At 46.0% G+C, this 13744-nt stretch overlaps 1 protein-coding gene across 2 annotated transcripts in view; it reads left to right on the top strand.

Annotated features, from left to right (window-relative positions):
• TRPM8 (transient receptor potential cation channel subfamily M member 8) overlaps positions 1 to 5143 on the top strand; it is a 111099-nt gene extending 105956 nt beyond the window's left edge. Inside the window, exon 26 of one of the 2 annotated variants that reach the window (XM_032395253.1) lies at positions 2681 to 5143. The gene's annotated coding sequence lies outside the window, so the exon portion shown is untranslated. The remainder of the gene's footprint in view (positions 1 to 2680) is intronic. The other variant, XM_032395166.1, reaches the window with a different exon arrangement.
• Positions 5144 to 13744: the final 8601 nt, after the last annotated feature.

The following is a 13744-nucleotide window of genomic DNA, read 5'->3' as shown; positions in this document are numbered from 1 at the left end:
TTGAAAATAATGCATTGTTTAAAAAATTCAAACTATATAGGGTTATAGGAAGGAACAAGTAGAAGCCTCTCTTCACGTTCCTTTCCCACCAATTTTGCCCCCCAGAGGAGGTTAGCACTGCCAGCAATAGGGTAAAAGTATCCTTTTGAGTCTTTTATTTATTTATTTTTTTTTTAAGATTTTATTTATTTATTTGACAGAGAGAGACATAGCGAGAGAGGAACACAAGCAGGGGGAGTAGGAGAGGGAGAAGCAGGCTTCCCCGCGGTGCAGGGAGCCCGACGTGGGGCTCGATCCCAGGACGCTGGGATCACGACCTGAGCCGAAGGCAGACGCTTAACGACTGAGCCACCCAGGCGCCCCCTTTTGAGTCTTTTAAAGACACTCACAAACTATATGGCTATTTTGGCATTAATTGAATCAAGGTCACACTGCTCAAAGACTTGGTATTTTTTTCTTCCTTAACTCTCTTTTATGGATATTTTTATGGATCAGTGCCTAAAACATGTACCTCATTCTCATGATACACTATGCACTATGCATGTTTATTGCTGTGGGATATATAAATGTATGTTGATCATCTTTTTCCTACCAAAAATGTTTTAGAAATTCAAGGCCTGGCAGTTGAACCCAAGATTTGGCTCTATGATCTTACCATTTGCCTTAATTATGTCTCTTTTCATTACCAGTCCAAATTCAGAACCTAAATGTTAAAATGTAAACATGTAGGTTTAGGGAAAAACAGCAATGGGGATTCCATTTGACTAGAATTTTTTAAGAAAATAAATAGTTAGGAATGGAAATACAATTAAGACTCTCTCCTTCTCTCTTTTCTTCCCCTTCCCTCCCTCCCTCCCCTTTCCTTCCTTCCTTCCTTCCTTCCTTCCTCCTTCCTCTTCCTTCCCTTTCCTTAATCTTTATTGAATGCCCACTAACTTCTCAGAGAAGTCCTGTGTCACAACCTGTGCTGAGGCTCAGACACCGATCATGAGCTATGCACTAAACACTTACACTGCAGAATTTTTCTTCACGGATTGATTGTGTCATGGAGGGGATTGTGTTGCATTAGATTCCTTTGAATATTTCTGGCCACTCCATACTTTTCCTTAGGTTCTGACAATTATGGATCATATAGGGGGGACTTTGTTAGAGCAAGACTGATGCATGTTTTATATAATCTGAAAGGCAGGCATGAACTCCTGATGTGCTCAAGACAACAAGCCTTACATATTTAGGAGGAATATATTTCAACTCTTTCATTATGAAAACAATAGTATTGTTTTAGTGAAAAAATAAATTATAATTTGAGTTTTGAAACATTTGTCATTTTGTTTAATTTATGAGCTGAAAGATATTAAAAAAACAGGAAGAGATAAAAAAATTAAACATGATTTAAAAAAAACCGTGAAAGATAGAAAAGATAAGAAAATATCCCAAAGGAGATGCACATCCACCTCTCACAGCTTCAGTGTCCTCAACTCTTGTTCCTCTTCAGATGTGTTGACTGTGAGTAAAATGAGCAAATGCACTGGCTTCTTATTGACTTATCTTTTGATAAAATTGAATTTTTTATTAATATATGGAGAGTTAATGAATTGGCGAATGAAAGTGAATTGGGAGAAGGACATTCCTCCATTTCTGTGCAGGCCACCCATGAAAGAAAGAGGATGAGAAAAGAGATACCCCATAAATTCGTAACCACTGATACCTTAGAAACAATGAATTTGTTATGCCCAGTTTTTTGGTATATTTTTGTCTTCTCAATAATAAGACCCATTTTCTTTTTCTTTTTCTTTTTTTCATGTTGTCTGTCTGGCATATCCTTTAGAAGTTCACGGAAAATGTAATTTTATAGGCAACCATCTACATGCTGTTAAAACATTATTCTGATACTTCTGTCTCTAGAGAGGTGAAGGTCATCTTTTTGGGGGTAAGGGCAAGGAAGGAGAATGCCAACTGTAGGTGGAAGTGAACTGGTGTTGATAGGGGCAGGTCTTCATCAATTTGCCAATCTGGGCTCTCCATCCCTAAATCAGCCTTTGGTCCAATAACTTGGGATAAAATAAACAGACAGTTGTACATATATTTCCCTTTCTCCCACACTAAGGTTGAAAGGAATTAAGAACTGAGGACAGAACAAAGCCATTTGTTTTCTCATAGCTTTATGCTTAGAGTGGACCCAAGGACCTGAGGGCCGTGGGGGAAAGACAGTCACTGGAAATGGCTTGATCCTTACATAATAATCCATTGATTCTTGCATTTGCTACACTGAAACTCTAGTTCAGTGAAAGAATTTGAAGTTCTTTTGGGTGTCATAATAAAACTTCATTTAAATAAATCATTACAGTTCTTAGCTTTATTTTCAACTCACCCTTTTATTAGTGGGAAACCACTCAGCAAATCAAGCACTCGGAAACTTTCTAGGTCTTCACCTGGCCTGAGCCGAGTCTCTGTCCCTCACCTGTAGTCATTGTGTTCTCATGGTTAAATTGGTCAGAACTCACATCTTTAAGAGAAAAAACAGCCTCATTACCACTTCAATACCAAAAGAAAATCAATTTTTGAAAGTGTATTTGAACTCATGACCAGTATATTACCAATATATTTAGAAGCAAATCATCTCCTGAGCACGGAAGTGGGCAGTCCATTCTTAAAACAGTGTCCTTTCTCTGTTTCACAGGTAACATCAGAGATCTAGGTGGGAACAAGTCAAGGAAGGATGAAGAACAGTTTTGTTACTGACTACGCAGTGAGAACTGTTCAGGCCCTGCGTGTGCCTAGCAGATGGCTTTCATCACCCCAATGTGCTCAAATCTGAGAAACAGACATGTGATTGGTTTCACAGGAGAAGATGAACGTCAAGGACAGCTTCCTTGTTACTTCCTGAGTCTCGATCACTTGTACTCACTGTGGATCATTTTAGAGTGTGTTCCTGCACCCCCTTCTTCCTTCACTTTTCCTACTTCTGACCCGTGCATATTACATCTCTTCTGGGAATAAGATCTGGGTCATGCCTTCCCTCCCATACCATTGTTGTTTAGCTCAATCCCTTCTCTGCTACTTCCCTTTTTGGAGTGTGTGACTAAGTAGTCGGCATGTTGTTAAAAGTCTCCCCAGTCAGGGCAGATTCTAAAACATGGTAGAGCAAGAGGGCCCTGCTCTTCTCAGGAAAGACTATTCTCACTTCTCATTATGCTTTTTATCTATCAAAGGAGGTGACAAAGCCGCATCCTATCCTCTCACACTTCACCAGGAGCTCTCCATTCTTAAAGATGTGAAGAATCACTCCAAAATGGGACCTGGAGAGGCACCCCTGATTTTGTTTTCAGTGGGTGCTCCTTTCTTCTCTTTTTGGTGGCCTCTACTCCTTGCTGCGTTCTCTTATTCATTCTTTTCCCAATAAAAATATTCCATGGATATTATAGAAAATTCAGACTACATGGAAAAGTAGAAGGAATATAAATAGTCCCACTAGTGGTTAAAGATAATCACTGCTAACATTTTAAGGTGTGTTTCCAAATCTATTTCTTTTCTATGCATATTTTATTTCTCTTATAAAATTTTACATGATGTCATCATACCACATATACAATTTTGTATAAGCTTTTTCACTTAGTATTTTATCAAGGATGTTTTTGTTATATTCGTGGTCTTCTTAAACATTACATTAATGATTCAACCTCCAATGATTTCCATAATGCTGGTCATTGAAAGCTGTTTCCAGTTGGTCGGTGGGATGAGGGTCTTGGTGCATGAATCTTTTTCTGCATTTGGGAAATTTTCCCATAGCTAGACTCCTGGGGGTATATATTGATTATCAAATCATTTACAAGGCTTTTTCATAAATGTATAGCTAATAGGAATTATTAACTTTAGTCTAAAATATGAGATATGTGAAATTAGAACTCTTAACATAAGGTATTATATTTAATCCTTAGTTTAGCAGAAATAAACACACTTATTTAAATATTGCAAATGGTGAAGGTATTGGTGTAGAATTGGGGAGATCATCTTGCTGAACACTTCTAGTCTCAGCTTTCTCTGGAAGTGGTGGTGGCTTTGCCCAAAAAATGTGCTAGAAGAACATAAGGCACTTTAAGTGTCCATAATTAGTTTTTCCAGCTTTGAATAGACTATAAACTCAGTGGCTGAAGAAGGAAATCTTGGAAGGAAGCTATTAAAAGATCATCTCATTAAAAAAAACTACAAAAGCACGAACCAAAAAAAAAAAAATGTTTTATCATTTTGTCTGGGCTTTAGTTAAAATGATTACTCACAATATTCATAATGTTGGCAGGGAATGAATACATGGGAATGAATTTTTTTTTACTTAAACCTTATTAATGGCTTAAAGGGGAATCCTCTTGAATAGGGTTGAAGCTCATGGTTTCAGATGCTAAAGGTAGATGGAATAAAATTTATGTGACAGAAATTGCCAATGAGTGGAATTTTCAAAACTTCTCTGTTCATGGGAGAATGTTACTTTTGTTTCAACTAGAATATGTGCCTTTTCTGAAGCCACCAAGAAGAGTCTTAGGTCATCTCTGTACTGCCTGGGAAAAAGAAAGTGTGTGGCAGTGTGTATGTAAGGTTGTCCAGGGAGAAACAGCAGTCTCAACCTCTTACCCTCATTCCAGTAGTGAATTTGAATAAAATCAGTCAATCAACCTGAAAACCTCTCCTGAGACAAAATTAGGCATAACTGTTGGCTGATTCCCTTCAGTGCGTTTGTCCATATACTCCTATTTCCGCTACCCGTGTTTTTGTTAGTGTAAGAAAGAGGCCTACATGCACCTTAGTATGAGCAGCACAAGAAGTTCTCCTGTTGATGCTAATGAGAGAGAGCCTGGACCATACTCAGAATTCACTGGTCGTAGAGAAGAAAGTGTTTTCAAGAAAGCTAAGTGTTTTCAACTCAGCTTGTCTGGTAGATGTTTTTGCATGGCTACGCCACGTGAATTTTTCATATGCAAAGCCATTATTTTAAGTGTAGCTCACAGAAATAGCACAGGTGTGGATCATACCTCTAACCAAACCATACCTCTAACCATGCCTTCGTGTGTGGTGCTCACTGTGTCCTCTGCATCACTACGGGTAATCCTGCAACGTGGTGTAAATGAGTGTGTTAGTGAATTAAATGACAAGGAAGAACTGTCCGGTGTTGCTTTCGTCATTTTATTGACAGTGGAAATAAAATAAAATTCCTTTTCTTTTCTTTCTTTCTTTTTTTTTTTTTTTTGAGAAAGCAGTAAGGACTTTTATTGTCAACACAAATGAGAGATACAACCATAACAGAAGACACAAATAAATTAATTATCCTGATCATTTTAGATGCCAGGACCTCTCTGTGGAAAGGTCAGCTCAGTTTCTCATGTAGACACGATACTATCCAAAACAAACAAACAAAACGGGAATTTTGAGACAGTGTTTAAGAAAATGACCAAGCATGTACATGGTGAGAGGAGAAATAAAAAGTGGCTTCCCTAGTTCTTTTCTTCAGTAAGTTATATATTTATAAAAATATGTAGCTCTTTGGGGCGCCTGGGTGGCTCAGTCGGTTGAGCGTCTGCCTTCGGCTCAGGTCATGATCTCAGGGTCCTGGGATCGAGTCCCGCATCAGGCTCCCTGCTCAGCGGGGGATCTGCTTCTCCCTCTGCCCCTCTCCCCCAGCTTGTGCTCTCTCTCTCTCTCACTCACTGTCTCGTAAATAAATAAATAAAATCTTTAAAAAAATATGTGGCTCTTTCTGGGGCCTTTTTTAATGATTTCATCTAGAAAAATTTAAAATTCTTCCACCTCCCAGAAAAAAAAAGCTTTATGCCTGGCCTGAACAAGAAAATCAAAATAGGGTGATACTAGTTTCACAGGAAACTCAAGACTACACTTTACATGTAGGTACCGCCTTCTTTACTTTAAAAAGGTTTACCATCCACGTATCTGTACCAAAACAGTAGACTCAATTTCCTCCCTTAGGAAATTTTCAACCAAACTGGAGTCAGATTGATCTCACTTGAAAAGTGCAAAAAAGGATATGCAAGACCAGTGTCTGTTCTGGGACATGTAGAGGAGATGCATCCCTCCAACAGCACTGGCCAAAGAGGTGCTCTGGCAAGAAGTGGCTGCAAGAAGAACTGATCTGTCAGAGCTACCAAAGCGGGAGGACACTCCGGTTTCGGCACAGGAAGAGGGGTCCCTGCCCAGTCTGGCTGTGAGTTGTACCCAGGTCTCAAACAGATGTCAGGTCTCCCAACTGGCAAGGCTGGAGTGCATGGAAGAGCACGATCAGCCGCGTCAGAGTCTAAACTAGCCTGTGAATGCCTCTATTCCATGATTTGTCCACGCTCCCACTGATAGTGGTCAGGAAACCAAGCCCCAGTTCTGGAACAACACAAACATTAGTGACCTAGTAAGCAATGGGCAAAGTTCTTGTCTTTGGTAAACAATACAGAAATGGGTGATGAGGCCCCCCTACTTCACTGCTGGGATTCCTTAGTTTCACCGTTAATGAACCAGCAAAAAATGCCTTCTTCCACACAAAGACAAGCTTCGTACCAACATCTCTCCAAAACCAGTTAGGTCTCCAGCTCTAGCCTTGGTTTAAGAGGTCTAAAAAAATCAAGCAACCACACTTTCCATGTCAGAACCAAGGTAAAGGGGGAGTTGGGCCCAAGATACCCTCCATCCAGAGTCCCTGGGATACAAAGAGCTCTGGGAGCCAGTGGGTGTGAGCACATTCAAGTCACGGGCTTTGAGATTATGGGTCCGGAGTGGTGGTTTCTTCCCTTCTATCACTGGCATGTCCATCTTGGGCGGCTTGATGATTGCTGGATCTTCAGCCATTCAGGAGTCCTGGATGAGGATCAGTTCCACTGGAGAGGGTTTCAAATTCCTTAGTTTAGTCAGATTTGTTTCTACAGGAATTTCGTTCCCAGGGTTACATGAGCCAACTTCTCTAAACAGAAGTTCCCCATAGGTCCCCACCCCTCAGACATGCTTAGCTATTTCTGAGGTTAGAGACATCCCCTGTGAGCTCACAAGAGGGTCTGAGGATCTGTCTCGGGGCCAATGTGGATGTCTATTGTCCACAACCCCACTTGTGATCATGGAGCCTCAGGCCCAGCCTGGAGCATGGTTTCCGTGCTGAAGGAAGGGCACATTTGTTCCAGGGAGAATTGAGGGAGTGTGTGTCCCCCTACCCCTCTCAGATTCTTCCGGGTCTAGTGGGGACTGAGCTGCTGGTCGCCATGGAGACAGCCTCTGTCTCAAAAACAAAAGGCTCAGAAGTCGGGCCCTCAGCCAAGCTGGGGCTGATATCAGTGATGAATATCCCCTGGCCTCCCCACCCACTCCTCCGCCCTGGGCCTTTATTCTCCTGAAGATGGAAATCTTTAGAGGAAAAGAAACCTTTGGTCACCTGCCCCATTCGTTGATCAGACCAGAGCTAGCCCCAAAGCCCCAGCTTGATCCTAAACATCTGTGGTTCAGAAATGTGCCTTCTGCTCTGATTGACACATTTACAGCAACAATTTTTAAAAAATCAGTTTCTTCTCCCTACAGAGGTCTTGTTTGACAAGGAGAAGTCTCCCTCATCCCCTCTTATGTATAATGTGCTGTCATTAACTGTCCACTGTGAGCACGTCCTGGGTAATAAGAATGGTTCAGAATAAATGGAAGCGTTTGGAGGCCCCTGCCCCCCACTGTCTTACTGTCTCCCAGAGGAGAGGGGATTGATTTAAGAAACAGAAGTAACACCACGAGGCAGTATGCCAAGTGCAGGGACAGGCGCAAGGGCAGTAGGATGCAGACTAAGGAAGGCTCGTGTGAAGACTTCAAGAAGACCCTGCTTGTGCACTCAATGGAGGAAATTGGCTTCCCCCAAATTCTTCTCATGGAGATCACTCCTGCTCACACTGTGCACAAACACAGGAGAAGCTCCTTGGGGTAGACAGTGAAGCCCAAGTGGCTAAAGATGGTCACCAACTGCTGTGCACAGACAGGAGTGAGGCATATGAAGTTGCTGGGGGAAATTGAGGAGGACCCACCACAAAGGGGACATAAGAAAAAGGGCAGGTTAGCAGGGGTGTGTTAAGGTATAGTGTTTGGGACCCCCTCCCTGCCACAGTGCAAATCTTCAGAAAAAGAATATACAAACCACGAAGTGATCATGGCAGCCGATCACACGTAATCTAGACCACGGGCCACGTCATGCCTGGGAGCCCCTGTGGCCTCACGCCACCCCAGATTAAAGCAATATCCTTCCGATGCATGTTTCCACCAAAGTCCTAGCTCTCCTCTTGACTCTTGATGCTGCTTGAGAGCTGTCTTCCTGACATCACGATGCAGGGTGTCAACCCCCTGCTCATGAGTCTTCCATGGCTCCCTATTAAGTCCTGCTCAGCTCCCTGAAATGGAGCTTGTGACCTCAGCAGCCTGGCCCTTACCCACCTCCACAGGCGCTTATTCTGACCTCCCTGCCTAGTTCCCAAACTCCAGGACTAGCTGTCTTGCACAGATCCCAGGCCATTGCCTGTGTGGCCTTCCTGGCCTGGGCTGAATGCTGTGTCTTCCTCCCAGCCCGATTCTCACTTCTGACTGCTCAGCACTCCACGGCCCCGGAAAACCAGGCAGCTTGTGCTGCCCGCCCTCCCCCGTGGCTCTCCCCACACCCGCCGCTTTGGTTTCATGCCCCAACAGATTCTTGAATAGATGACGGTGTGGTGCCCTAGCTCAGAACAGGTGTGCTGGTTGGGAATCCCAACGTCACTGCTGGCTGGCGGCTGTGTGGCTTTCAAAGGTTACACAAACTCTCTGTGCCTTGGTTTGCTCATCTGTAAAATGACCTCAAACCACCCCCCACCCCTCACCTCAGAGGGTTGAGAGGATTAAACGAGATAGCTTGGGAGGGTCTCAGGTCCGGCTGGCCCTTGGTAACTGCTCAGGGAACTTAGCATCTCTATGGTCACCACTCTCCGCTGTTCCTTTGTCTAGTCTCTTCCACCTGCCTCTCGGTGAGCTCTTACTCTACTGCTAGTGCCCAACTCGGGGATCACCTCCTCCAGAAAGCCTGCCTTGATCTTCCACTCCCAGAGCTTCCTGACCCTTCAACCTCATGGCGCGGGTGGAGAAGAGAAGCTCCAGGGTGCTCGATGAGGACTTCTGGAGGCCACAGGCTCTGGCCAGGCCCCCACCTAGCCACCCAGCCTGGAAGATCAGCAGTCAGCACACTTGTACCCCATTTCTGGTCCGGAATCCTGATCGGGAAGTTGTGGTTATCAGTTCTTATCATGATCTGTTTATGTGTCTTCTTCCTCCCTTTCTGTGAAGTTCTGGAGTAAAGAGGCTTTGTCCTACTTGTTTGTTTTAGTCACTATACCTAGACAATGTTGGTCTATTGCAGGAGCTCCGTTAGGTATGTGTGTGATTGAATTGGGCTATTCTTCACTGGTCTCCAACCTGCCCTGAGGTTTCTTCATTCATGTTGTCTCTTCCTTCTTGGCTGGTTAAAATATTACTCATCCCTAATTAAACACCATCCAATTCTTTCCTAGTTCCTGGGCAGAGGTCACCAGTCCTTCCCCTTGTGGGTTTGGAAACTGACTTGACTGCAACCTGTCTTCAGGGTGTCATTCATGGTCCCGGTACACCGATCTGTCCCCCACTGGATTAGCAGCTCTCTTAGGACAGAGACCTGGTCTTTTTCATCATTTCATTAACCTATGCATTCAGACACACACTTTGTGTGCCTTGCAGCGCTGGTTATAATCCCAACCCTGTCCTCAGAGACCTTACCATCTATAGGAACAGGCAAGTCCAATGGCATTTCAGTCCCGAGTCTTGTAGTATGACAGAGATTTCAGTACAGGACTCCCCGGGAGCAGGTAGAAAGGGCTCCCAACCCAGCTCTGGGGAGCGGGAAGGCATCCCCTGGAATCCGCTAAATGCTAAAGAGGATTAATCCAGGGAGGAGTGTTTGAGGTAGAGGGAATACATGTGGGCGAGCGGTTAAGAGCACAGACTTGAACCAGCTTGCCTGGGTTCAAATCCTGACTCTGACATTTGCTGAGCCCAGTGCCCGGCAAACAGCCCACACCCACATAATGTTAGCTATTGTATCCGTCTGTCATTTATTAACTCGGCTTAACTTCTGTGTTCTCGGCAAATGTTTGACCATTTGGTTACCCTGTGACATTCGCCCTCAGGAAAGATTTTGCCAGGGAAAATGAAAACAAACCAAACGGCTCCAGGGGCCCATACCTGCATAGATAAAGAGGACGGGGACTCCCTGCAGGGTCTCAGGGGACCCGTGCGGACGGTGGCATTGAGGCACATCTGAAACCGCTCTTTCTCACCTCGACCCCAAAATGCATTCTTCACGTTGCAGAAGGCTTCGTTTTTTTTTTTTTTTTTAAATAAGCAAAAAAGGACATAGCTCCCAAATTTAGAGTTTGAGTAGCCTTTTGTTTTTCTGAGTTATGAGGTGGGGGAAGAGTGTTTTGCAGTAATTGCGCATGGACAGAAGTGAAATTGCACCTGCTCATCCTGCCTTAAGTAAGTCCAGGAGAACGAGCAGCGCGTCCGAGCCTGGACCCTCCAGGAGTCCAGAACTCTGGCCTGGTGCACGGTTAAGGGTCAGGTGCGCTGTCCTGGTTTCCCGCCACCTCTCACTGTCCCTCCAAGCTTCCTCTCCCCTCTTTCATTTCAGCGCTGGCAAATGGCTCTGAGGTCTAGTAAATTTTTTCTGAGATGCGTGACAGACAAAAGAGAAACCGCTCTTCCAGGTTGATGGAGAGGGCTTCTGGATAAAGCTCCTACTGCAAAATGAAGCCCCCTACCCGACCCCCCGGGCTCTCTGCTTTTTCTTGAATCTGCTCAGCAGAAGCTGCAGCACTTTTGGATTATTCCAGAAATGGTTTCCTTTCGAGCCCTGCTGTCAGTTTTCTTTAGGCTGATTAGGCGGTTTATGGATGCTTTACTCTGAGCCGGGTGCCTTCAGTGACCCAGAACTGAAGACCCCCCGGCAGGTTCAGCACTAACCACCCCCTCCTCGCTCCCCTCCCACCGCCCCGCCGCTTCCCTGCAGATTTCTCTGCCCGCCCCCTCCCCATGGAAAGCCCAGGGCTGACACCATCAGCATCCTCTGCGCCCTGCAGAATGCCCACCTCTCTACCCACCTGCCCTGCCGGCCCTTCGAAGCCTCAGGCTCTGAGCCCTATTGTCCTTGGAGTGTCAGGAAGCAGGAAACTCATTCCAAGTGAGGGTTGTTTCCAGGTCAGGAGAACAATTTCCTCCCGCTCCTGACAGCACTCTGCAGTCCAGCTCCAGAATTCTGGATTTAAGTCCCTTCTTTGCAAGCTTTCCTCTTCAGATCCTTCTGTAAGTAAGGGACACCATTTCTGCCCCTATTAAAAAGAGAGGAGGCTTTCATTTTCAGACTCGAAGTGCATCTGACTTGGATGGAGCATTTTTTTATGCTTGAAGAAGGGAAGATAAATTCACTTGCATGGAGCACGTACCACCTGCCTCTGGATCCAATGTACCTGGGTTAATTCTCCCATATTTCACTTTCTCGTAGAATATGGACAGCCCATGGCTGAGATGGTAGGAAAAGGAGCGGCTGAGCTGAACCCATACATGACCTGGGCTCCCTGCTCTCTGAAACACTGGGGATCTGCCACTCCCTGGATAATCGATAGTAGAAACTGCTTTGGTCAGAACACTGGCGGGCCTTATCTTCTTGGTCGTTTGGGTTGCTTTGAATTCATTTCTATAGATGTGGTGGGGATGAAGGACAGATGTGAAGTGATGAGTGTTAGCAGTTTCCCTTCCCCTGGCCGGCTCCCCCAGCCCTCTGGGGAGCAGACATTCTTGCTCGGTTCATCAGGCCACCCCGTGTCGTGGGGATGATCCTGGTGAGAGATAGTTTGGGAACAGACACCAGGCTGGCAAGTGGACAAGAGGAAGGAGGCCTGGTTGGCTGGATTTGAGACCCAGTGGAGACTGGGTCGTGTCCTGCAGGTGTGTACATGTGTGTGCGTGTGGGCGTGTGGGCATGCACACACATACACACTCTGTCTGAACCTCCTTGTTTCCCTTACCCCCCTCTTTCTGCAGGGGCCACGCCAGACCTCCACCATTCTCGCAAACTCTGGCTCCCCCTCCCCCATCTCTTTCTTGGCAAACAGCCTTGCACCCTACTCCCCCATCCCCATGGGTGCTCACTCAACCCTCCTCCTCCAGATTTAGAGACCTCCCTACACCCAGACCCAGGGTTTCCTCTTCCTCCCCACTGCCACCCAGGCCCTGTCCTTCGTCTTCTCCAAGTCAGTCCTTCCTCCTGCATGTCAGATGCCACCCACTCCCTTCCGTGCATCTCAGGAACCAAGGATGGACCACAGCCCCCCACTTTTATTTAACCTCTTCTCTTCTCAAGTGACTATCTTCCATTGGAAGTATTTCCATCTGCTCAAAACTTCCGTATCCCCAAAATGCCAAGCCTCTACTCCCCATCCTTCCATTGGCCTTTCTGTCCCTCTCTTCCATAGTCTGGGTTATCACAGATGTCCCTGCATTCATGGCCTCCGTTTCTTTCCCTCCCACTCATGCATCAGCTCTCCTTCCATACAGAACGCCACTTCCTGAGATCACCAGTGAGTCCAGTGCCTTCACACCCAAGGGCGTTTCTCAATCCTCTTACCTCGATTCTCAGCAGATTCGACACTGGTGATGGCTTTCATCTTCCTTCTTCTCCTCTGGAAACCACAGTCTGTGGGTTTTCTTCATACCTCTGATGGCACCTTCCCAGTTGCCTTTGGAATCCCTTCTATGCTACTTGTCTATTAATGAGGGCTTTCTTAGGGCTCCGTCCTGGGCGCTCTCCTCATGCCACCCTGGGGCCTCTTGTTCACGGTCATGACCTCAGTTACTGTCTACATGGGGTTGACTCCCGGATTTAGAACTTCCAGCCCGGGTCTCCCACCTGGGCTCCATGCCTGCTTAGCCAATGGGCTCGCTGCCTCTCTGTCCAGTGCTGCCACCAGCCGAGCAGATGGAAATCCTGGGGTCCTCCTTGGTGCCCTGTCTCCTCTCACTTTGTACCCGGGCAGTTGTGCCCCTAAATGTCTCTGATACCCAACCATTCTCCCCTTCTCCACTGTTACTACCCTTGTCCCAGCCACAGCAATCAACGCTGACCCTCCCTGTTCACTAGTCCCTTCCTCTAGACTCCACACCTGGGCCAAAGTGCCCTCTTCAATGTGAAAACCTGATCATCTGACACTCTTGTTTAAAACCCTTAAACAGCTTCTTGATGCTCTGGGGATAATGAGCTTGGTTATTAACAGAGACTGTGAGGCTCTGGTCCTCTTTACCTTTCTAGCATCGTCTGACACTCGCTCTCCCTCCCGAGCTCTGCTCCCTTGGTTGCTCACAGGGCACCCCGGAGAGGGGCAGCAATGCTACGAACAGTGAGTCTGGGACAACAGGACTGTGGTGGGGAAGCTGTGTGATTCCCCTACTCAGAGCTGACCTGCTCCCTGATGTCCAGATGTGTGTGCGTTCTACCCCTTCTGCCTGGGACTCTCTCTTCCTTGCCCCATCAGTTCTAGCTCAGCCTTCAGCCCTCATCCCAAGCTCAGAGTCTCGGGTGACCCCCTTTCATAGCACCCCATGGAATGCCTCTATGGTGTCCCCGAGCCTTCTCCGACTTTCCTTGTCACTATTGTCGTTTTGCAGGTATTCATGGGAT

Source organism: Phoca vitulina, unplaced genomic scaffold (assembly GCF_004348235.1).
Source record: "Phoca vitulina isolate PV1807 unplaced genomic scaffold, GSC_HSeal_1.0 scaffold1, whole genome shotgun sequence".
Classification (NCBI taxonomy): Eukaryota; Metazoa; Chordata; class Mammalia; order Carnivora; family Phocidae; genus Phoca; species Phoca vitulina.
Note: the sequence above shows the minus strand (reverse complement) of the source record. Positions and strands in the feature narration are given on the sequence as shown.